This window comes from Cavia porcellus, unplaced genomic scaffold (assembly GCF_034190915.1).
Source record: "Cavia porcellus strain 051 isolate PalLab524CR breed Dunkin Hartley unplaced genomic scaffold, mCavPor4.1 scaffold_9, whole genome shotgun sequence".
Taxonomy (NCBI): domain Eukaryota; kingdom Metazoa; phylum Chordata; class Mammalia; order Rodentia; family Caviidae; genus Cavia; species Cavia porcellus.
The window spans coordinates 8306333-8328974 of record NW_026947492.1 but is presented as its reverse complement, the minus strand read 5'-3'; the positions used below and the strand labels follow the sequence as shown (position 1 = coordinate 8328974).

At 46.5% G+C, this 22642-nt stretch overlaps 3 long non-coding RNA genes across 5 annotated transcripts; 2 read left to right on the top strand and 1 right to left on the bottom strand.

Annotated features, from left to right (window-relative positions):
* Positions 1–917: 917 nt before the first annotated feature.
* Positions 918–22572, bottom strand: LOC111757653 (uncharacterized). 3 transcript variants are annotated; one of them, XR_010049652.1, is made up of 3 exons: positions 22345–22572; positions 2396–2538; positions 918–1327 (listed from the first exon to the last, which is right to left on the bottom strand). It is a non-coding gene; the product is annotated as an uncharacterized LOC111757653 (long non-coding RNA). The 3 variants fall into 3 exon arrangements; XR_010049651.1 differs by lacking the exon at positions 22345–22572 and having other exon boundaries at positions 2324–2629; XR_002791957.2 differs by lacking the exon at positions 22345–22572 and having other exon boundaries at positions 2396–2629.
* On the top strand, positions 1324–13085 carry LOC111757654 (uncharacterized). The gene is made up of 3 exons (XR_002791958.2): positions 1324–1880; positions 12116–12221; positions 12984–13085. It is a non-coding gene; the product is annotated as an uncharacterized LOC111757654 (long non-coding RNA).
* On the top strand, positions 15977–18997 carry LOC134477523 (uncharacterized). Its single transcript, XR_010049547.1, has 2 exons — positions 15977–17750; positions 18568–18997. It is a non-coding gene; the product is annotated as an uncharacterized LOC134477523 (long non-coding RNA).
* Positions 22573–22642: the final 70 nt, after the last annotated feature.

Below are 22642 nucleotides of genomic sequence, written 5' to 3'. Positions count from 1 at the left end.
ATGTGAGGCACAGAGCTTGTTGGTAACCCTCTTTCCTAAAGCATGGAGGAAGCCTGTCTGCTGGGAAACAGAATAAAGGCACATTCAAAGGGAGACAGATTTGAAATACAGAGCGGGAGTTATGACAATATATCTGGTTCAGATTCTCTCGTGGGTCTAAATGAATCCTTTCTTTTTCTATGGCTTGGAAGGATATTATTTCAATATTCTTCCAGGACATTTCTCTATTTGCTTAAGCCAGTTTTAGTTCTATTTTTGTCATTGATAACCAAAGAAGGCTCAATAGAAAAGTTGCCATTCATTATTCTGGTTTCCAGCTCTAGGTTGAGCTTGGATTCCATATTCTGATCTCTGTGTCTTCTGTCCACAGGCCTCCTCCTCCCGGGCCATTTTAGGTGCCTTGTTCTTCATTCACGCCATAATCAATTTGTGAGCTTTCCCCAGGTGCCAGGCACCCTCGCAAGCCTCAGGGTTTTGCACATAATCTAAGGAAGATGTTCTGATGTGATCTTGAAGAAACTTGCCAAGCACTGTGTCTTCTAAGACTCTAGGCTGCCCGTCCAAAGGTCAAGTGCAAGTGTTCACCCTGGTGTGCTTAACTCTTTGTTTTACTTTTCTATAGCGTGTATTTCTGTGGGATTCCTCAAATCCTTGTGGAATGGCTTGGGTTGAGTTATAATCCACAAGAAATTTCTGAGAATCCAGTGTCATCTGGAAACTTTAGGGAAAAGAGACACGTCCTACCCTTGGAATGCATACAGTCTTGCTGACCCAAAAGTGCAAAGCTAGAGACGAAGAAAAAGACAGAAAACCGGAACCTGGCACGTCCTGTGGACCAGGTCGTGAGTTTCATACAGCCAGAGAAGGTAGGTCTTTGATAGATTAGGGTGTTTCATGTAGAAATGACACTAGATGCAACCTGTTGGAATTCTTTTATTTGGCCTGCACAATATTTAATTTTTTAAATTAGTGCTCATCATTTGAAAATCAGGAGGTTGCATAGTGTAAAAAAAACATACATTTCTGGATTCTTTTGATATATTAAGGGATCTGACAATAATTTCCTCCTGGTGACAGCCAGCAGGAGCCCAAGAAACACTGCTTCCCTTAGGCTGAGCAGGCACACTCATCTGACACCTGGCCAGCTTTCTGCAAGGCTTCTCAGGCCTTGTTCCCAAAGGCATTGATCTTGGAATTCGAGCTCCCAGCTCCCAGAACTCTTCAAGTGGACTTTAGGACCAACACTGGTAAGGCTGATGCCACCTTAACAGACACCCGGTGCAGCATGTTGAAAGTGTCGTCAGCTGCATTCGCCCACCAGACGCTTCTGTGGGAACAGAAAGACAGAGAACCCTTCATCAAGTCATCGTCTACCAAACACCCACCACTTGGAGCCTCAGATTTCCTTCTGAGCCACTTCCCATCTCTTTCCTTTTAACGTCTGCATTTTTTCCTCTTTGTTGCGTTTGAATGCAGATGACACAGAATGAAATTCCTTTGGCGGCTGTGTGTGCGCGGGAGTGCGCAAAAGTATTTATGAATCCTAAATGAAGCTGGCTGCACAGCCAAGGAGCTCCAGCAGAGCGCCGGCGTGTGTGCCCGCCGGAGTCTGATCTCTTACACGGGAAGCTGCGTTTGATATCTCATTTGTTGGCTGTGTTCCTCGCAAAGCCGAGCGCTGTTTAACCCACTTTGCCGCCACAGAAGAAAACCCAGAAGAGGCTGGCTGGGCAAGGAGTCCAGGACCCCATGCACAGGGACAGAGGAGAAGGGTTGGGGGCATGTGGGAGGTGCTGCCACCTGCTAGTTGGCTGTGGCGCACACTGTCCCTGGAGGGGTCTTCCCTGCCTCTCAACCACCCTAGGCTTCCAGGATCGCAGGTGAGTTTGGGTTGGTTTGGCTTTTATTTAGTTTCTTAGGCAAAGACGTCCTTTTCCCATTTTTAATTTAATAAGAAACACTGGGCAAACCAAGTCCCCCCTCTAACCCCGGCCTAGGAGAGGCTCAGCATGTAGCCTCTGCTGCATCCGCCTCGTTATGCTAGATATTCAGCCCACGCATGACAGAGACTTTGGCAAAATGCTAGCAATCAGAAAGCTGCTCTTCATAGACATAAAAGAGTCGGTACATAGGTCTCCCCAATAATGATAGTCTACATGCATTAGCATATATTTTCTTGAGAAGCCAACTACCAGAGTATGTCCCTAAAAGCAATTCATTCTATTTACAGCTTTTCTGAAAGCCCCGAGAGGAAATCATCTTGGAGCAATGCAGACACCACACTGAAAATAGTGAAAAACATTCAATTTAGAAACAATTTTACCTTGATTTTTCTTTTTTCTTTTTTTTTTTTCTTCTTTGTAAGTCAGCTCTCCGCTTCTGCTCCTCCCCTTACCTGAAGCTGGTCCCTGGCTTCCTTCCTCCTAGGATCACAAGGGTAGGGATGGTGTAGTGCCCTGACCGCATGGCCAGCGTGGTCAGGACCTCTTGTCCTTCCTCCTGGTGGGAATATCTCATGCCCACAGCCAGTGAAGGGTGCTGTGGAGGAAGAGAACAGAGACTACATCAGATGCAGCAGCGGCATAATCACTAAAATACACATAATTCTCCAGGAGGTAACTGCAGCACTTTAAATGTGAATGTCGTGTCCTATTACCTCATCTGCTGGGCTAATAAGATTTCGTAACCATGTCAACAGCAAGAGAAAGGGAGTGAGAAAGTATCCCTTTGATTGCCTAAAATGTCCAGATACCTAGCCCAGCTCACGGGCGTGTGCTGCCCAGAAAGGCAGAGGTGACAGCAGACTCCAACAAGCCAAGGAGGGAGGTAGCAGCTAAGTCCCTACTGTGTGCCCACATGTGCTCTGAACGGGAAGTAAATTGAATAAACATTATAAAAGCAGTTTCTGCTGCTGAGAGCGAGGTGTTAGCAATTAAGTCAGAAATACGCCACTGTCAAGTGTGGGTTATAAAAGTAAAGCATTCTGGGAGACAGAAGGTGGGATTCTCTCTCCGCCTTTAACTTGGTGACACAGTTTCTCTGAGCCTCAGGTCCCTCAGCTTCAAAAAGGTGGCAATGCCTAGTCCTACATGTCCACAAGCTTTCTCATGAGTGTGAAATTTAAACTGCAGTGGTTTCCAAATCAATAGTGCAGTCCTTTTTAAACAGAAAGATCATGTATGAAACTCTAAAATAACATACAGATCAGGGTAGGGCTACTTCAGTGAGACCATAAAATGGGTCCACCTCCTTGGTCTTTTCCTGCTCAGAGTGCCCTCCAAGGTGCCTTTGAGTGTGCCATTACATGGAGCAGTGTGCTGTGAAGACCAGAGAGGAAAAGCTTTGCAATCACATATTACTCTTTTTATTAACAGCAAGGCACACTGGCTATCAATGAAGGCAGTAGTTGGCATTGACAGGAGACATTGACCAGTGTGGGCCTAAGTGCTCAGGAAATGGTGGGACTCATGCTGGCCTTTTGAGGATGGCCAGTGGCTGGTTAGGCAGAAAGGGGGGCTGGAGGGGATTCCAGATGGTGCAAGGATAAAAGCAAAGGCATGGAGAAGGCAAATGGCACATGCCCTGCAGGGAAGAGCCACTGGGGTGAGAGCAGAGCGTGCTTATGGGGAGGTGGTGGTGGGACACTGTGATGGTTAAGTTTGTCATCTTTGCAAGGTCAGCCATGCTACAGTGGGATCTCAGAGGCATGAGAAGCCCAAGTCAGGACACCAGGCAGGGATGTGCAACTCGAGCTGGGCTAATTCACTAGCTTAAAGTCTTGCTGATTGAAATCACAGCTCCCTTATCGAAGGCCTTCTGCTCTAATGATGATCATCCTCTGCTTTGGACTCTGATTGCAGTTTCTAGCTACCATTTTACAGCTCTCCACAAGGCCAGTTCTCCGCTGTATCTAAGTGATGTATTGGGAAGTGTTAAGCCTCCAACTTTCCCATAAACATTCACTAAGGATCTGTTTGCTCAGGACTTCTGGTTTACCCTGACCCTTATGGAACACATGTGGCCGGGTGCCCCTTCGGGTCTTTGTGCCTGGGGGTAAGGCTGTCCTTTCCCTGCCTTTCTCACTTCAGTCCCTTTATTTCCCAAGCATATCTGACCTTCCCTGCTTGTCTCAGGACACCTTGTTGTCTTGTCCTCTTTGAAATGCCTGACAACAGCAAATGCTTGGGTCTAAAAGCAAAATAATGAAATCCGATGAAAGCTCCCCAATTTCTTAGTCGCTTGTCCTTGGTCCAGTGTATGCACGGCATGCATTATTCAAGGAGGAGCAGCTGAAACAGAAAAAGCAGAAATGCTGTTTCTCGGGAACCAACGAGAAGGGTGGCCGGTATGGCACCAGGGACCCTGCCCTAGCGCCCATGACCCCAGCCGGAGACAGAGGGAAATCCAGGTTAGCGCTGGCTGCGACGAGGTCATGGAAGCCGCTGTGTCTGTGGCCCACTCTTGGGAAAGGTCACCTCAGTGAGCTTAGTGTAAGAAGGAAGGAGTCCTGAGGAGTAAGATAGACACAAAGGATCCAGCAGAAAACACGAGGGAGAAGGCAGACTACCCTGCATAGGAGACACCAAAGATGAGGCCCCAACTGCAGATGGTCCTGCACTGAATACACCAGATAGGTAAAGATAATAGAGTAGACACTCTTTTCAAGGAGCGTGCTCTGTAAATCTCACGGCTGTGTGCTGAATGAGAAGAGGATGGCCAGTGGGGTAAGCTGGATTGTTGGTCCATGTTCTCCCTCCCTTCACCCAGAGCACTGTGCACCTTTGCTGTTTCCCCGTGACTTTCAGTGGTCTTTAGAAAATAGAGTATGTGCTGTCCTCCCACACACACCTGCCACACCTGCTTTGTCAGCTGGACCATGTGATCTTCTTTGGCCAATGGAGTCAGTTCAGAAGCCACAAGAAATATGGCGCGTTTGGCCGGTTCTCTTATTTGGTCCTTTCTATTGCTAGAGTAGCAGGTCCTAAATTAGGGGCTGCCCTTTCATCCTAAGATCCGAATGAGAAGATTCGTGGAGCATGTCCACAGCTGCCAACATGCTCTGTGAACAAGAAATAAATGCTTGCAGTTATAAGCCAGTAAGATTTTCGGGGTTGTTTGTTGCCATAGCAAAGCTGGCTAATATAGTTAATGTCAATCAATGATGAGGAAATTAATCACGTCTGCCTTGAGTTAAGCTTTTTTAAACTTGATTTGTTTATTTAATTGATTGTTGTCATCTTCACTTGGGGTGAATAGCATTGATAAATAAGAGGGGCTGTTTGGTTAATGAATCCATGGAAGAATGTTGTTGATTTTTACAGAATCCACATGTTCGGATTTGACAGGTTCTATGATTGGGCTTCTAGGTGGTTTCCTCTCATTAGTGTTGACTAGGTTGAATCAGTATAGAGTTGTCCGTCCTCTGTCCTCAGTCAGTTGACAATGCATTCCCATTAGCCCTCCTGTAATCCTACTCTTATTTAACTCCAGTTCAAAGGACATAGACTAAACCCACACCATGACCTAGGCCATGGCATATGCGTCCAATCCCTCTTTGGGTTGTGATGCTATAAAAATATCATGGGCTAGGTCACTTCTAAGCCAGAGGAATTTATTTTTCATGGTTCTGGAGACTGGAAAGTGTTGAGACATCAGTGTAGTCACTGTCTGAGTGAGGACCCGTTTCCTGGTCGGTAGATGGTACCTTCTCACATTCAGGCCACACATTAGGTATGTATTTTTTTTTAAGCAATCAAGAGTCCTACAGGTTTTCCAAGAACACAAAGCTGGTGAAAGACAGAGCAAGCTTTGACCTAGGCTGCGTCATTCGTGGCTTGAGGTTTTCATCACTACACCAAGCCACATGGAGGGAATGTGCTCAGTGCCAGGTTAGCATCTAGGACCCAGTTTGCCAAAGAACCAGGGACATGAGTTCTTAAGCTAATGGCAGGAAGGTGACCCAGAAGCTAAGCCTCTTACACTGCATACGTTTATGTTGTAATTTAAATTTTGTTCCCAGATATAACTTCATCTATGTCATAATTCCTAAAACAGTTCAACATTCTTTGAATTTCTGAACTCCAGGGAAGGAATCTACCTTTTTGGGTGGGACATCTATAAAGAAAAGTAATAAAAAATAGACACTTTGGTAAGAAGGCAGGTCTCCAGGGGGCTGTAATTCTTGCCAAATCCTCCTACTATCAATTCTCTTAAGGGTAGTGAGGGCGACACATTACTTTCAACAACATTAATAATAATAAAATAATAGCTTCCATGTCAACGAATATTTTGTAAAGTGCTCTCATACAAACTGTCTGCCTCTTGAGAAGGCCCCCAAGAGCCACTTGAATTTATCCTGTCACAAGACAGTTTTCTGCTATTAGGACTTAATTATTTGAGGGGTGATGATGTTGGGCTTGCCCATAATGTGGGGGTACAGAATGGCGGAGGCAGGTGGCAAAGAGGGCAGATGTGCCCATCCTTCCATTTCTATTCCTGTTTTAAAAGATTGAATGAGTCTCTTCATGAGCCTGAAAGAGGAGCATAGGGAGAAGAAGCTGCCAATGTGAATATCAGGATGGCCTGGGCATCAGAGGCAGGCCTTCCACATCCTGGTGACATGAGGCACGTTCCTTCTGTGCTTAAAATCAGAGATATCCTGGTCCCAGGACCTCTCCATGCCCTCTCAGCTAGAAGTCAGTGGGGCTGGGCCTGGCAGGTTCATGGAATTATCCCATACCTCTCTTGTGCCCAAAACCCAAGATACGCTGGAAGCCTGGCCGCAGCTGAGGAGTCCTGTCCCTCTTCCTTCTGGACTATAGATTTGCCTTCACTTCTCATACAGACACAGGACAAAGGGACAGTTCCCACTTTCCCTATATTTGCGTGTCATTTAATTCCAAGTTTCAGCTCTCAGGTAGCAGTTCTTGTAGGACCCACTCTCCTCCTCCCAGCCAGACAAACCACTTACCTCCCAGATCAAAGGACTCCCAGCAAGACAATGCGATGGCCCAGCACGCGCCCCCGGCCATCATTAAAGACAGTGACTTCAACTCACAGCCAGCAGTGAAAGCAAGGCCTGCCTGTCAGAGGTCAGCATGTTCCCTGGAGCCTGGCCTCAGGTCCTCTGGAGGGCAATATTGGAGAATGGGCTTTGTAAAAGTCAGAGCTCCCCACTTAAGGCAAACAAGAGAGACTGAGTCGCCTTGCTGTCTCAGGAGGCTATCCAAATTGAAGTGTGTAACCTGCAATGTCTCTCTGGAGTGGGCACTGAAGAGCTCCAGAAATGGGCGGCTCTGCTGTCCCCTATTCTTTTTTTCTGGACTAGGAACCATGGGGTGCGATTATAAACACTCTGGCCTCCTAGGATGAGACCCAGAGCGCACTCACCTCCTAAGCACCTTGTTTGACACGCACCTTTGGCCCACGCTCCAGACCCATGCCTTCAGTGGGAAACAGGAACTCTTTTGGAGGAATTCTCCAGTCTTCCCCTGTGTAAGCTACTGTGAGAGACGGAGAGAAGGCAGGAAGGCAAGGAAAGAACATTTGGTGTTTTTTTAAAAGCCAAAATGATTTCATTTAAAAGGAAATAGTACACAACTACGAATATGTAAGAGTTGACAGCCTGAACTGTTAGGGAGAAACTGGAGGCAGGTAGAACTTGGCATGGGAGGGTTTCCCTTTACCTCTCTAGGGAAGGAGGGAAGGTGACTCTGAGGAAGGAGTCTCTTCAGCCTTTAATATTCAGAGAGAAATTCACCTTTTTTTCCCCCAGTGAGTAAACTGAGGTCCCCAAAGGGAAACTGGCCTGTTTATGACAGAACAGACACCTGGGCCTTCTGACCCTCAGGCTACTTCTGAGCTCTCTGCAGAGACTATGAATTCACATATACTCGGTGCACAGAGCTAGGGATACACGAAGACTCAGGAGGAGGATGGAGAGACTTGTTGATTCCTGGGCTGCCTGAGCTTGGCAAGAGGCAGGAGCAACACCCGTGACAAAGGATGCCGCAGCAAAATAAAATGTATTGTGCTTAAATATTCCCCAAGTCATTTTGTGTATTTAAGTCTTAATTCATCTGCTCTAAATCTCTCCCCGCTACATTAATGTGACGACTTTGACAGAAAGATGAATAACATTATTAAAGAAGCTTGTGAGCAAATTTCACTCATAAAAATCACTCATTCACCCAGGCATCTGTGGTCCCCGCTCTGTGATCTGTTCCCCTTGATGTTCCAGGTGCCCGTCTCTCTGAGCCTCAGGTTGCTGGAGAAGGGTAGTGCACCAGACGTTCAAAGAGGGAGGAGTCCGAGGGAGGAGTTCACTCCTAAAGCATCCCCCGTCATTAAAAAATAAAGTAAATCACTGGAGCCAAAGTCCAGGTGTGACAAGATTCAGGCTGGAGAGAGGGTAAAGCAGAAGCCCTTTTGAGAAGAGTGTCTTAGGGGTGCAGAGTGGGGATCAAACAGGACCACACCTCACTACAGAACTCACTTCTGGGCTTCCTCCAGGCTGACACTTTTCACAGAGGCGTCCCTGGAAGCTGCCATCATGTCCTGTTCCTCTTCTTGGGGCCCTGCACGGCCTCCCTGGCTGGAGATTTATGCTCCTCTTTCCCAAGCCACCCTGATGAATCGTTTCCAGGATGGCATCGGAGTCACTGGTATTCATCTCACCAACGTCTCAACCATGTCCTTTAAATCATTGCTCATGCTGGCAGCCGTTTGTTCACTCCTGCCAGCCTGGCCTGGGCCCGGCTGCTGCATTAGGAAGGCTCCTGACTGGGGAAGGGCCTGCAGGGTCCATCCTGGCAGAGGTGGGAGGAGTCTGGGCCTTCTGTCTCAGATTCCATCCCTTCCTCATTCGGCAAAGCCTTTGCAGGATGTCTGAAGTTGGAAAGCCAGCCCAGAGCCCTAAAGGCTCCCGTATCAGACACGTCTCTGATCTAGCACTTCCCATATTGCATAATCAGGCAAGCAGCACTGGTAAGTCTTATCAATATGTTATAGATTGAAAATTGGGAGTCAACTTAACACCAGTATGGTGCCGACTGAGGATGGCCCACCCGAGGAAAGTCACCAACATAGAGATGTAGAGAAGAAGGGTGGGGCATTAAGGTTCTCCTAAGCATCATTGTTTGGAGCTGTTGGTTCTCCTGAAGGAGCTCATCATGGCTAGCTTCCCCAATAGGAATTTGGTCATTAGTATCGAAGGAGCTCAGGACCTTATCACTGAGGATGTCTGTGGTTCACTTTGGAAGAGCTCTGGTCCTTACATCGAGCATCACTTCCTGGCTCTGGAGGGGAAGATGTGTGCAGTTTAATCTCCAGGAAAAGCTTGTCACGCTGGCTTCCTGACATGTACTCAACTGTTCTCATTGTCAGAGGAGCTCAGGACCTCAGTGTCACTGAGGATGTCTGTGGTGCTCTTCAGGGCAGCCCTGGTCCTTAACTTGAACATCACTTCTTGGCTCCAGTGTAGAATCCTCAATCTATTGGCAGAGACCCTTCACCCCACTGGCATAGACTTTCTAGATTCCACTGCTGACCTCTAGGCCTTCCCAGTGCAGATCTGTAAAACAGACTTGCATGAGTCATTGTCATGGGTCCTAAGTTTTCGGCTGGACTCATTGTCACTGAGGATGGTTGTGGTACTTTTCAAGGTAGACCTTGGTTCTTAATTTGAGGATATTGCTATGGAATCTAAACCTTTGACTGGATTTTCTCAGTCTTTACTGTTGTGGACAGATTTCCTGCACTTTCTTATATTTAATTCTGGGTCACCATCATAAAATAATACTATAAATTCTGCATTCTGTATATAATTGTTCTCCTTGTAACCCATGACTACAACACAGTGTTTCTAGCACGGTGGGGCACCTGGCACATAGCAGGTGCTTAGTGATTGATGAGCTAAACGTTTCACATTGTGGGGTGAACACAAGCTCCTTGAAAGCTATTTGGCCACGTGCAGTAAGCCCACCATGTACGTGCTGTACGACACACATGGTATATAGCAGGCAGACACGAGTGCTTATGTGTATCGAAGATCTATATAAAGATGTTCGCGGCAACTATTTTTAATAGGCTCAAATTAAAAGTAACTCAGATGTCCATCAACCACAAAATGCCCAAATAAACCATATCATATATATATTCTGTTGCCATGTAGTAATGAGACAAAGTAAAGTATCATTCGCACAAATGGATGCATTGTACAGAAATAATATCATACGAAGTCAAACACAAAAAGATTATTGTAGGATTATATTTGCATGAAGTCCAAGATGTGAGTTCCAAATTATTGGTGGTAATTGGAAATCAAAAAAACTGGTTATCATTGAGGCGTGATGGTGATGGTGGCTGTTGACTGGGAGGAGACACACGGAAGCCTTTTGGGTGTAAGAAATGCTCTAAGCCCTGAGCTGGAAGGTGGCTGGCTCTATAAGTATATACACATATGGGAAAATTCGCTGGGATATCCATGTACCACTTATGCATTTTACTATATGTAAGTTAGACTTCCTTGATAATGCTAAAGAAGATGCAGAATGAGCGGCTCTAAACTTTTGGAGTCTGCCTCAGGGTATTCTAGTATGTTCTATGTATGGCAAACTAGGCAAAATTACTAAATTTGGCATTTTTCTATGTTTTACATCACAAAAATAATTTACATAACATACATATATTTTCTAACTATATGAGGACTTACCCTCCTATAATTTTAAACTTAGTACACCCCTTTACTCAATACCCATCAGAGAAAAATCGTACCATTAAAAATATATTGACTCTCAGCGAGCAAGAGATTCATTGCTTCCCAAGACCAAGTGTCATTAGAGTGAGAGAGCAAGGAGCAGAGAGAGAGCTTCTGAAGACACGTCAGTGTAGGGGCTATCACAGGACAGAAGCAAAGGGGGGGTCACATTTAAGAACCTCAGTGCCACTGAGAGGTCTGAATTCAGGGACTTTCCCAAGGAAAAGCAAATGGTTAACCGTTTAGAGATCTCAGTGATACCAAACAGCCCACTGTAGCACGTGTGCCTAGGTTTGCCACCACTGGCATAAAAATCATCTCTTACTTTATTTGAGCTCATTTCCCTGAAAACAAAGTCAGGTGTGTTTTGTGAATTCCAATGTGCCTGATTTACATGGGAATTGACAGATTGAACCACTAGAACCGAGTCGGGTGAAACGGGAAAGCTATGTAGGGACACAGGATGTCAAGTGCCAAACCTGGGTCCAGAGACAAGGGCTGGCCAGGAATGGGAAGTGACCGATTAGGATAAATCATAAATTGCCCAGCAGTTCACTCCTAGCTTCCAAGATCTTATATTACAACCCCATGAAGAGGACCACTGGGGATATCTTGAGCTAGTTTACAGAAGTTAAGGTCAGCCTTGATTAAAAATGACAGAGCATAACTGGAACTAGCTTAAGCAGATGGCAATTAATTATAAGAAAAGGAATGCAAAGTCAGGACCACGGTGATGTCTCAGGAACAACAAGCAGCGGGATCTTGGTGGCCCCGCCTGATTCTGCATCACGTCTGTCTGTCTGCTCTGAGACTTAGCTCTGCTCTTCAGTCCCACTGCAGACTGGGTCCCTCCGTGCAGTCACAGAGTGCAAGAGAATCACCAGCAGCTCCTTGATCTAAAATGTCTTGGCTGCAAAATTTGAACTCTCAGAAATCTGTTTGGCCCAAACTGAGCCGGTTGTCTGTCTTTAGCTCTACCAGCAAAGGCTAGGGAGACAGGCTCTGCATATTAACTGGCTGTACCAGCCAATGGGCAGTGCCCGTTAAGGCATGATGGTTAGAGAAGGAACCACAAGTACCCACCATGAGGAACTTTGGAAAATGAACGGTTCCTCTCTCAATATAGGTGGAGTCAGAATCTGATAAACAGTGTTTTCTACTAATCCTGTGACTTTATTGTGCCTGCTCTTGTGCCTGGCTAAGCACGATAACTCCGGCTTCTTCCTGTTATGCTGGGATTTTGTTCATGGTTTGTTGAGTTTCCCAGGTCTTCTGTTTGCTTTACTGTACCATGATTCTTCACTCTGGTTTTTATTTCCCACTTTTTTTTTTTTTTTTTTTTTTTTGCTTGGATCCAAGTCTTCATTTGCTTAAAAACAGCTCCTGGTTCTTCCATCGTGACCACAATAGCACCATGGTGGAAACTTAACTGCAGGCTGTCTAACAGATGACACCATCTTGGAAGGTGAGGAGCTTCCTCTCGGGTAACTACTTGACCAGCTTGAGTCTCATTTGTCTTTGGTACTGACTAAATACCATTCATATAAAATTCCATCTTACCCCTGCATTGCCTCCTTTCATCTGATGCCTGCAATGGTTCATGAGACAGGCAGATATTTGTTATTGTCACCACGTTTTTTTTTAACATTTGAACAAAATGAGACTTAGGTCAAGCACATTTTTAAAAGTAATTGATACTAATAGTAAGTGGTGAATCTAGGGTTCACATTCAGATCTTCTAATTATAGATCCTCTATTATCTAAAGAGAGGATGTTAGGCCAACAAAGTGACTTGGAAGGTTCTTTTCATTCTAAAATCTATGATTCTTAGAAAGAAGATAGCAATATTAAAAGTCAAGCTAGCTCATATTTATTCATTGTCTGCTATGTTCTGGATTATCTGTATAATTATATATAATTTCAGTCACATAGTAATACTATGCGGATGGCAAGTGGCATATTTGAATATCAGTAAGTGGTGACTAGAACCCTTTGGTAAGGTGAAGGGTCAAAAATAACTGAAACTTCTTTTGGGGCAGAGTCATGGTTTATGTCGGTGGCCCCCAGGCCTCATGAGTTTGCATTGTGCATCTGTGATGGGTTCATTGTCTAGGGCTTGGATTGATGGTGTCAGTGCTACCCCCACCTAGGGGAGGAGCCAGGATATAATGTAATGGCAGGAAGGTGTCTCACTTTCTCTTGACAGTTTCTACCTTGCTGTTTGCAGCCGCCATGAACTGCGGCCCCGCCATGCCACCCTGCCTTGGAGCCAACTGAGTATGGACTGAAACCTCCAAAAACTGTAAGAAATAAACCTTTCCTTTCCCAACTTTGAGTATCAGGTATTTTGTCTCAGCAACTAGTAAAAAGTAACCAAGACAGGGAGTTTAAATTCCAAGAGAGGAAACAAGATAGACTACAGCAAAACTAGTAAAAAAAAAAAAAGCCTTTGTTGGGGGTTGTGATGTGTCCCCCCAGAAGACAGACATTCAGCTTGGAAAGTGCCCTCTCTGTCTGATTAAGAACAGCAATGAGAGGAGCACGGCCCGTGACACGACATGGTGAGCCCTAAAGTCAGGTAGAGTCAGTGGCACTGTGCACAGCCCTGAAGAAATAAAATGACTTAGATTGCAAAAGCTGGGTTAGAACCCTAGCCTGGACACTTACTAGCTGGCGACTTGAGCAGAGAGGTTACATCCTCTGACTTACAGCGTGAGGACAGGAGAACCCATTGCTACAGCTTTTAGTCCCCTGTTGGTGCTCAGCCCTTTTGTGCCCCATACTCTGCCCTTTTGTGTTCCATAGTTCAGTATATTGGAGGCAAATTGTGATGCATGGGAATGACGGGGCCTCCCTTTCCAAAGCCTGCAGAATGGACTCTGTATCTGCTGCCCTGCCTCTGCCCTCCACATGGAAGAACCCTGCTGAATCTTCCCAGTGCTTAGATCTGAAACCTTAAGACACGCTATACTCTAACCCACACCCCAGCCAGACAAGCCTAATAGAGCAGAAATTGCACTGGAATTACAGGTAATTCACACCATATCTTTGAGCCTCAGTTTCTTTAGCTATGGAACACAGAAGGCAATATTTGAAAGGGTAGTTGTGAGAGGTAACTAGGTATCATTTGCACAGATTAATGGTCAGTGATAGTTGAATTTGCCATGCCTCTAGAGGGGTGGATTTTCCTTGTCTCCTTATCTCAAACCTCTGTGTATTTCTCCTTGACACCCTAAAAGGAATCCCTTACTGGCTGGATGCAGCATTTTCTTGTCCGACCCAGGGGGAACACCCAGGCCTTGGCCCCTGCATGATTCCATGAACACATACAAACACACAAAAGTGTGCATGCACAGACATCCCTTTTCCAGGCCAATGAGAGAGAGACAGACAGACAGAGAGAGAGAGAGAGAGAGAGAGAGAGAGAGAGAGAATGAGACTGAGAGACTATGAGAGAGAGGTGTCCTGTAGAGAAATAGCAGCAGGAGGAAATCCCCCATCCTCTCTCCCCATGTCACTTGTTCTGCCTGTGCAGGCAACAAATTAAAACAAGAACCCCCCACCGCCCAGAGCTGCCCGGGCTTCTGCCACATCAGGCTCTAATAATAGCTGAGCAGAAAGCCCGTTCGCTAGCCCCCGAGCAAAGAGGCAGCGCTTTTCATTCTCAGCCAGAGAAGTGGCTGGGAGCTTCGGCTGTGTTTATTTGGTGTGACTTTGGGGTGATTATTTATTGTTTCTTGTCCTCTGTCTAAGTGCTTCATCAGAGATGGGCAGGGGGGACGAGGGGTGAAGGGGCAGGAGTAGAAAGAAAAGCAAAAAAGAAATTCGGCTTCCTCAAGAAAACACACACAGCGCGCGCAGTCCATGCCGGCACCAGCACACAGCAAAATTGAACTTTCCCTGCCTCACAGTGGTCTTTGAAAGCATTCAATTATCTGTCTGCACCTATAGAAAATGCTAGGGATTGCTTCCAGGAGCCTTTAAAAGGGTCTATACATAACAGAGGCGCTTGCACACGCTCAGCGGCAGGCTGAAAAACAACAACAATCTATTCATTTACCTTTGAAAAAGCCAAAAAGATATAAATTCTACCCAGAAATCAATCTCCCTCTCTTTCTTTCTTTGTCTTTTGCCACATCCCTTCTCTAACCTCTCACCTCATCTGCTGTTTATTTATTTATTTTCCAGCGAGGGGCACAGAAGCCACCAAGACAACACTGATCAGACAAAAGAAACAGGGTATTTTGATGTAAATGCTGGTTTTGCTCAGGCAAAGCAGAGGCTTCTCAGACCGGCTCCCTGGGGGCCTCCTCTGCCACTGAAACATATTTTCATTTTCCGGGGAGCACCCACTGCGTGCTGACCATAGCCCAAGTGCTGTTAGTGGGTGCGATCTTTTTGGATTTTGGGGATCAAGGTCCAGTGGGTGGTCTTCCTTCCCAAGTGCAGAAGTGAGACTCAGAGGGCAGGGGCCTGTTACACAGCAGTACAGAGAGCCTGCCCACCTGTGCCCTATGGGCAGAAACTTCAGACAGAGTCCAGCACTTACTGTTCCCCAGTTTGCCTCCTGGGCTTCTGTCTGATGACCCAGGTGGTTACAGATCTCTCAGGACAGGTAGGTGCCTTTCATTGTATCCATTCGATTAAAAGCACAGGTTGCAGCATTTTGGAAACAAGAAGTCGGAGTTCAGTTAGCCAGACTACACTACCGCCCAACATTGGGGCTAGATTGTAGGGTTAGTTTGCGTTTGCAACACAGATTTTAGAGCAAATGGCCTGGGCAAAGAGGACCATATATCAAGACTGGTCTAGAGCCTAGGAATGACCACCAGGAAGCAACACTCGTAGTTCTGAGCTAGTAGAGCATCCTTTTTACTCATATTATTGGTGAGCTGGCTAGGAGGACTCAACAAAACTGCCCACATACATCTCCCATCCAAGTACTAACCAGGCCCGACCCTGCTTAGCTTCCGAGATCAGACGAGATTGGATGCATTCAGGGGTATGGCCGGCTGTAGACTGCCCACACACATCTGATGAAGAAGAGATACTCTTTTCTGAAGATAATACCACTTCTAAGTTTTCAAAGAGGCCTTGTGTCTGTAGTGTCTAATGACCAAAGATATATATATATATATATATATATATATATATATATATCGGTGAGCACCCCTAGTCCCACTTTATAGACGTACAAGCAGAGATGCAGAGGACCCGAGGTCATTCAGTGACCCTAGGGCAGAACTGGAGCTAGAACTGAGTCCTTCACCAGGACTCCCCAGGCTCAGCTCTCCGCCCAGCCCACTCCTCCCCTCCACCTCTCAATCTGTTCAGCTCCCTTTTCAGGCTTCATGTGACCCCTGGGGGCCTACTTGAAGCACTGGTGGGACGGGGTGGGGTGATGGTAAATGACAGAATGGCTTTCCCATGGCGTGTGACTTGTCCACCAATTTGAAGAGCATTTTCTTGGCCAGCGTTCTAATCCCAGTGCTTGAGTAATGCCCTGAGACCACATCGATCGGGATCCGGGAAATTCCAACCCGACCGCAACACACTGTAATGGCCTCTACCCGGGTGACCTTCTCTCTGTCAGAAAATACATCTTTTCTGCAAGTCCCCAGCCTGCAAACATCACCCACAGCCAGCTTAGCCCAGACAAAGGGCTTTGAAATGGTCCAGATAATGCATCGAGGGGAAAACTGTTTTCCAAGTGTGTAATTCGTCCACTATTAACCTGCAGCTGCAGGGATGGCCTGCTTTGCTTCCCTTCTCCAGCCAGGGCCACTCCTGTCATGTACTGTGATGCATGGTGCATGGCAGTGGACAGGGAGCTGAGGCTTGTCATATTTCCTGAATGCTAATGACCCCCTGGTTGGCTGGCTGACATTCTGTCGGCCGCCTGGCTGCACTGCAGGCCTGACCCACCATGGAAATTGTGTGCAGCTTGGTTCTACCACAACACATGTCTTGGTATTCAGCTGAGTGGCGTGGAAAGGGAGCTGGCATCCCCAGCCATCTGGAGGTACGTGTTCAGGAAGGGGCCGGACACAGATACTAGGGCTTCTCGTGTTTGCTTTGGGTTTGTTTCCTGATGATGGCTCTGTGGATCGGGGTGTTTTGGGGAGAAGTACGTATCCTTTGGGAGCTCTGCTCTTATTGTCTACAAAATAGCTGGACACAGTAATGGACTTATACTCCCTGAACTGTATTTTTTTTAAGGAAATTCTCTCTTTTGTGCTAAGTGATCATTAGCATTGAAAATGTATGTATGGGGGGAGGACAATATTTTTTTGCCTATCCTCATCTCTATTTCTTTCTTTTCCTTTCATATTTATCATCACAGTATTTTGGCCTCCCCTGTTGCCAAGCTAAGCTGGGCCCAGCAGTTCGCGGAGTCAGGGCTGAGTAGAGACGGGTTACTCCTGGAATATCCTCACCACGCAGCCGTGGCCGAAGAGGGATGAAAAAGAGAGGCAAATGGATGTGGGGCAGATGCCAGGGCTGGGGCCAAGCTCGGGCACCATGGGGGTAGACAAGGGAGACAAGAGGAAAATGCCAAAGGAATGGTTTATGAGATTTTCCAAAGCAATGGGAGGCACTGGAGGAGGACTTTTAGAAGGTGTTTTACAGGGAATCATGGGACAGGGCAGGAGCTGAGATGAATACCCAGCCAAGTCAATAAATTTAAACAAGTAATTTTCAACCACTGGCAAATGTGTGACATTTGCCAGCTGATGTCTAGTCGGAGAATGTTTTTAATATGGTAATCCAAGAAATCCTAAATCATGGGAGTAAATCCTCTTTATTAATTTCCCAAGCCCCAAATAAAAAATAAAAACCAGAAAAGCCAAATTATTCTTTCGCCCTCAAGGAATGTGTCTCTTGGCTCTGGGTTTCAGTTGGCAATCGGATGGTTCACCTGCAGAGCTTCCAAAAGGAATGGTGTTTGAACTTAATGAATCTGAACTTAATGAATCAGCACGAGGCCTTGCAGGTATGCACCTTGATTTTCCCTGCTTGTTGAGCATGGGTAATGGGCATGCTGCTCACTCATAAAACAATAGCAGTAACAAACTACGGGCCAGGAAAACAACTGCTTAAGATCTGAGCTCCATTGGGCCAGCTGTTTGCTCTACTAAATGTTAAATATTTGGTGAATAAATATTTCAAGACTAGACTATGAGTTCCACTAGATTCTGCAATCGTTGAGTGCAGGGACCATGTCTAAGTCATCCCTGTGTCCCCAGTGCCTGGCACACAGTAGATACCCAATGCATGTTTGCTGAGTGTATAAATAAAGGAATGAATGAATATATGAATATGGAATGAGACTTTCTGGTAGAACAGAAAGAGTCCAAGCTTTGACATGAAAACCTTCATTCACATAAGTGCTGGCTACTTAGCTTTTTCATTTGGAATTGAGCAAGTTTTTTCACATCTTTCTGTAGAAACCGCAGTTTCTACAGTGGGGACAAAGGGGCTAACCCCTATGCTCCACAGGGCTAAATGAGTTAATTTATGGGAACAGTGTCTGTGACCGTCCAAGGCACTGCATTTGGTTAATGGGAACAGAACCAAATTCCACTGAGACTGGTGCTAGATGTTGGTTCCACTTCTCCGATGCCCAATGCCTCCTGGTCATTTCGGACCCTGCAGCCTGGAGAGATGTAGGAGGGAGCAGGGACAGTAACTGTGACAATCTGCCTTAAGCACTTCTGAGTTTTCAAATAATACCAGACTCCAAGCTATGTTTAATTTTAAGTGGCCTTGATTTTTTTAAAAAATGACTCATTTTCCTTTATATTCATCAGACAAAATTTCCTTCTCCTGGAAACTGAACAGGAGCCTGGGTTGACATGACACTCCAATGTAACAAGACAACATAATTTACAGGAGCCCTGTGGCTTTTACATTTGAGGCCCACTGTTTCCCAGTATTTGAACCAGAGCTCGGAGAACAGCTGGGAGATTAGGTACTAACGAAAAGGAAGTGATTTGAAATATCCACGCTCTGCTCCCTGCAAATCAGAGCGCTGTGGCTTGGCAAGCTTCATCTTCCCTCCCCACCCGTGCCACCCCACTGAAATGTGTCTCCGTATGGGGCTGTCTGCAGAGCTCTCGGAGATGTTTACAGCTCCCTTCCTCTATGCTTGTGTGATAAAGGTTTGGCTTTGTTGTATCAACTGAAATCACAGAGCTGAATGTTTCCCTTGTCTGTCTAAGAAATACTGCGAATATTATATCAGGTTGTGCCTTTGTGTCCCATCATTTATCTCACCTAGAGGAGCTCACAGCCAGCGTGGAAGGAAGATGGTAGCTCCAGGACTACCTGGCCTGCCTGGCTCCCTGCCTCTGGGCAAGGAGTTGGTTGTCCCTACATTGTTCTAAGTAGGGTTGCCTGGCCTCTGGGGACTTTCTCCTACTAGTGCAATCCAGACTGAATCCCTTGATTGTCCAAAGATCTTCTTCTCAGCCAAATCAATTCTCCCACTTTTGTTTCCTGATATCCCTAGACTTTTCTTTGGTCTGCTCAATAGCAATGTCAGTTTTTTCTAAACTGACCTTCCCCTTGGGACCAGGGGAATTGGAGAAAGCATTATTGTTCGTCTCCCTCAAATTTCTCAGGGTCGTAACTGCTAAGAACTTCTTACTTTATAAAGGAGCTGCCTTTTACTCCAGCCTTGTAAAAAACCAATATGCAGGCAGTTATTAATGACAACGAGGCTATTATCTTAATAGCCCTTTGGAAAAGGTTAGGGACTGAGGAAAGGTCTCTCTCTCTGGTTAGGATATCACTATTAATAATAATGCTGAACTGTGGGCAGGAAGGGAAAAGAATTTACTCCACAAACATTTTGGAGCCTCCAGAGACTGTATGGATCCATGTAACTTTGCTGGCTTCCCCAGCTCTTTGTTCCTCCCCATTCTCCTAGGGTCAAGTACATAAGACCTGTGTGCACAGGAAGCAGACAGACAGGCTCTCTCTTGCAGAAACCAGTGCGGAGGAAAAGGTGGGGGACTGGGGCTTTCTCTGTTGTTCTTACTGCATATGCTTCTCTAAGTAGACCACTTGTACCCCGGGGGGAGATCCTGGCAACTTAGGTGGTATAAAGGAACTGAATAAACGAGTCTATCTTCCTGGGGCATCAATTTAGCTTGAAGATTTGGGGTTAAAACATGCTTAGATGAAAACAAACGCACATGTCATCCGGAAATGAAAAGGAACATAAAATTCACATGATTTCCTGTAAGGCTTCAAAGAAATGTGCCGTGGCAGAGCCACTCTGGGCCTCCCGGAGGGGACATCCTCACACCCCTCAGGCAGAGGGAACTTTGTGGGGTGGAGACACTGGCAAGGCTCTGTGGGCCCCAGCCCAAAGTGAGAGGATCAGCACCCCAAGATGCTTCCTGGGCTCTGAAGGCCACCTAAATTGTGTGGGGGGTCCAGGAGCTGCAAATAACTACAGGAGGATGTTCTGAATAGGAGAGAAGCCTGGCAGGCTGATATGGGGCAGCTCTCAGGCCTGTTCTGTGGTGGGAAGAACTAAAAGAGCTGATTTCTCCCAGTCATAGAGATGCATCATGGGGGTGGATGGAGGTCGGTATTTGCTTGGGAAAAGAGGGATAGGTTACGGTTACCAGGAAAGAAGCAACTCTCTTTATTGTGAGGGAACTTAGTCACTGGCTGCTCCCAGGGGACAGACAGTCTCTCCCACATCTACACACACAGAGCTCTGTGCACCTACCTCAGAGCTGGCCAGAGAGGGGAGCGGGAGGGAATGTGATTAATACGGACACCCCAGGGGACTTGCTGGATGGCAAGCAGACCTGCCATACCATGCAGCCAATTTGAGGGAGCCCTGAGACAGGAGAAAATGCAGCTGACTCAGCCATTCCAGCTCCTCTGTGTCTAGAGGGAGGCTCCGGAGTCAGGGAGCTGGAGATTGCTGTAGAGGCCAGTGCTGGGGACTCCACAGGGGCGGCAGCAGGGCTGACTGGGGTGAGGTAGGCATTGCATGGGAGGAGGGCACACTTCCTTTGCACAGAGAAGACTTGGTTCTCTTTCTTGGCCAGTGTCAAAACAAACCATGATAGTAAATGTCCCTAAGGTGCTTTATGGTTTGCAAAGCATTTTCATCAACACTATCTTATCCTCCACGGTAATTTTGTGAAGTTGGGTACAAGAAACTTGGAGAGTTTATTTATTTACTTTCCAGGAGCCCATGGGGTCAGGGCTGGAAGCCTGGACTTGGCCCTGAGCCTGGAGTCCTCTCTCCTCTTTCATGTTGTCATCAGAAGTGGTGAAATGTCACCACTTGGATTGCTAAACATTGAAACAGGAGAATCAAGAGGGGATCCAGAAGAAAAGGTGTAAGGGCAGAAAGTGCTCCTAATCCCCCTACTTTCTACCTGGTGGCCTTGGGCAAGGCCTTTATCCTCTCCGGGCCTCTGTCAGATGGGGTAGCAGATGTACCTCGCAAGGATTAATAAAATACTTCAGTTATGTGCCTGGTTAGAGTATCTGGCACATACTGTTTTCAATAAAAGTGGGATATTTTTATTACCACTTTGTGAGAGCAGAAAAAAAATGTATTAGTTTGGAGAAGAATAAGAAAATCTCTCTAGCACATGCACGGTCCATTCAAAATTTTCAGAAGAGACTGTTAATCCAAAGAAAGCAGCAGGAAAAATCTAACCCCTGGAATGAGTTGTCAATAAAACCTTATTTGAACTAGCTGAGTCATTTTCTTTGCAGCCTGCGCGGTGAGTAGCAATCACTACAGTTGGATGACAGGAGAAAGAATCACAGTGGACTTGAGGGGCCAAGATGCTGGGGAGGTGGGGCCTGGCGTCCCTCAGCCTGTCACTGCCTGGGCATGGCCTCTTCTGAGTCCACCTGCCAAACGTGTGCACGGTCCATCTTAGCACTGTGGCAGGAGCAACTGAGGTCCTAGTTATAAATGTATTTTCTTCATGACTCTCCTCCCAAGAAGATCCCAATTTCAAGAAACTGCTTTGAGAACTTTTGGAATCAGGGCACAGGCCACTGCAAAACTGGTAATTAACACCTTCTTTTACAAACGAGAAAACAGAAGCCCAGAGAAGGAAAGCAGTTTTCTCAGGAGTCACACAGCAAGTTCTTATTTTTACTCAACTGTCTGATGCCCAAGGAGGTTTCTGTGGCACTGTCCACAGCTACTGGAAATCACTGCAGGCGGCAGGCTTGGGCCAGAGAGGTCGTGCTGCATCTGTTGTGCGGTCTCTGGAGCTCCAGGCATAGCGCCAGGCTCCGGAAAAGTGTGTCTTCCGAGGCTCCCTGAGTCCTTGACTAGGACTCAGGCACAATGCAAACAGGAGAACAATAGGGAATGTGCAAGAGAGCCCAGCCAGAGCTGGTATTGATCATGTTTAAAAAAAGAAACACACACTAAGGAGCACAGAAAAACCTCACCAATGCACCAGCTGGCTTAGCTAATTAGCACGGGTGAGCCGTGTCAGCTACCAGCTCCGAGCCAGGAAGCAAACAATTCACTCGACAAACAGAACATCTAAGGAGGCACAAAAAGCAAATAGCCATTGTCCCCTCACCTTCAGAGAATCCACACTGTCCAGAGAAGGGGGATGTGATGGGCCAGGAGCGACACCATTACCAGAGTCAGGGTGGGGAGTGGAGGAGACAACAGGGCCCTTCCAAGGCGGAGATTCCCAGGGTGATGATTGATGGTGGAGGTTAGCAGTGAAGAGGAGGTGCCATCCTGCCCTTGGGGGGCTGTACCTCTTTCCACAGAGGGAACCTCACTGGCCCTGGAAGCACTGGCTCTGGACTTGCCCATTGCAGGAGTCATTTGTACTTAGGAGTCCTGCTCTGGGAAATTCGTAACTATGT